The sequence below is a fragment of the Castor canadensis genome, chromosome 5, assembly GCF_047511655.1.
Source record: "Castor canadensis chromosome 5, mCasCan1.hap1v2, whole genome shotgun sequence".
Classification (NCBI taxonomy): Eukaryota; Metazoa; Chordata; class Mammalia; order Rodentia; family Castoridae; genus Castor; species Castor canadensis.
In genome coordinates, this window is record NC_133390.1 from 3,332,984 (window position 1) to 3,335,606 (window position 2,623).

Sequence of the window (2,623 nt, forward strand, 5' to 3'; positions counted from 1 at the left end):
GACCTCAGAACTTCATCCTGTCTACCTGGAACTCTGTGTCATTAGGCCAACCTCTCTCTGTCCCCCTGTCCAGATAACCACCCCTCTATTCTCTGCTTCTAAGACTTTGATGGCTTTTAGATTCACATATCAGTGAGGTCATGCAGCATTTATTTTTCTGTGCTTGACTTATTTCACTTAACATAATGATCTTCTGATTCATCTATAGTGTCACAAATTACAAGATTTTTTTGACTGAATAGTACTCCGTTGTGAATGTGTGAATGTATACCAAATTTTCTTTATAAACCTTCCTCTGAGTACTACATTTGCTGTAAGTTTTGGTATGTGTTTCCATTTTCATTTGTTTTAAGACATTTACTGATTTCCCTTTTGATTTGTTCTTTGACCCATTGGTTGTTCAGGATTGTGTTGTTTAAATTTCCAATTTATCGCCTGTTACTGATTTCTAGCTTCATACACTGTGGAAAAGACACTTTGATTAACTTAAACTTGGTAGACTCCTTTTGTGGCCTTGCGTATGATCTCTGCTGGAGAACATTCTGTGCAGGATTGAAAAGAACATTACTCTGCTGCTGTTGGATAGAAGGTTCTGCACATGTCTCATGGGTTCATTTAGTCTAGGGTCAAGTTCATTGTTTCCTTATTGACTTTCTGTCCGGATGATCCATCCATTGTTGAAATCCCTTGCTATTATTTTGTTGTTTTTTATTTCTCCCTTGAATTCTGTTAACATTTGCTGTACAAACTTAGGTGCTTTAATATTGGGTGCATTTATGTTTACAACTGTTATATCCTCTTGATGCACTGGCCCCTTTTTTACTTTATAATAACCTCCTTTATCTCTCATGATGTTTTTTTTACATGAAATATTTTTTATTGAGCAAAAGGACATAAAATATGGAAGTTGAATTCACTAAGCAAAAGTCTTTGAGTAAAACACAGTTTTTGACTTCAATGCTGTTTTTTCAGATGGGAGTATAACCACTGTTCTCTTCTGATTACATGGAATCTCTTTCTATGCATTCACTTATGTGTTCTTAAAGTTAAAGTGAGTATCCAGAAGTCATTACATAGTTGGGTCTTTTGTTTTTTTAAATCCATTCAGCACTTCCATCTTTTGATTGGAGAATTTAGCCTACTTACATTTAAATGATAGGCAAGGACTTACCACTGCCTTTTTGTTAACTATTTCTGGCTGTTTTGTAGTTCTTTGGTTGCTTTCTTCTTATCTTCCTTTCTAAAGTGATTTTTTTTGGGGGGAGGAGGGAGTGGGTAGTGCTTCACTCTGCTTCTCCTTATTGTGTATCTACTACACTGCATATTTTTCTTTTTCTCTTCCCCCCCCTTTTTTTTTGGGCAGCACTGGGGTTTGAACTCAGAGCCTCATGCTTGCTAAGCAGGCACTCTACCACTTGAGCCACTCCACCAGCCCACATATTTTTATTTTGTAGTTACAATGATGGTTACATCAAATATCCTATAATAGTCTATTTTAAGCTGATAAAAACTTAACTTCAATTATATTTTTAAAAAAGCAACGGGGCTGGATGTGAAGCTCAAGCAGTAGAGCTGCCTCACAAGCCCTGGCAAGTACAAGGCCCTGATTTCAAACCCAGTACCTCATAAACAAAAGCAAAACAAAACAAAACAAACTTCTACATTTTAACTTCTCCTCCATCCACATTTTGTTTCTGATGTCACAATCTACGTCTTTTATATATTGTGTATCCATTAACACATTATCGTAGCTATGATTCTTTTAGTACTTTTGTCTCTTCACTTTTATACTAGAGTTAAAAGTGATTTGCCCACCACTACTTCAGTTTAGAACACTTTAGATTTCCCTCTATCTTTACTTTTACAGAGAGATTTATACCTTCATGCTTTCTTGGTGGAGTCAGTTAACATTCTTTTACTTCAACACGAAGAGCTTCTTTTGGCATTTGTATAAAGGAGCTCCAGTGCTGAGGAACTCCCACAGCTTTTTTCTGGTACAATCTTTATTTCTCCTTTATTTCTATAGGACATCCATGATGGGAATAATTGTCTTCAGTAGCAGGTTTGTTCATTTTGAATGTATATCATCCCACTCCTTCCTGGTCTTCAAGGTGTCTGCTGGGAAATACATTGATGGTCTTATGGGGCTCCCTTGGATGTGACAAATTGTTTTTCTTCTGTTGCTTTCAAAGTTTCTCTTCATCTTTGACTTTGAGAATTTGATTCTGACGTGCCTTAGTGCACATTTCTTTACTTTTGGTATATCTGGGATTCTGTGGTACTTATGGATCTGAATGTGAACTTCTCTTTTTAGGGGTGGGAAGTTTTCTGTCATAATTTCTTTTTTGGAAGTTGAAGCAAGGACTTATTTTAACATAGGATAAAATATGGAGAAGTGGAAATGGGAGCAGAGACTCCTGTCATGATTTCTTTAAATAGCTTTCTTCTCCTGGGTCTCTCATAATACCATCTTGGTTTGCTTGACAGTGCTCCATATCTGTGTACCTTCTTCACTCTTTGTAATTAAGAGCGTGGTAAGTGTTCCTTCAAGGTGAGAAACAGGCATTCTTCGGGCCAATGGCAGGCCCTGCATGGACAGGAACTGAAGTCTGCCTGAAGGGAG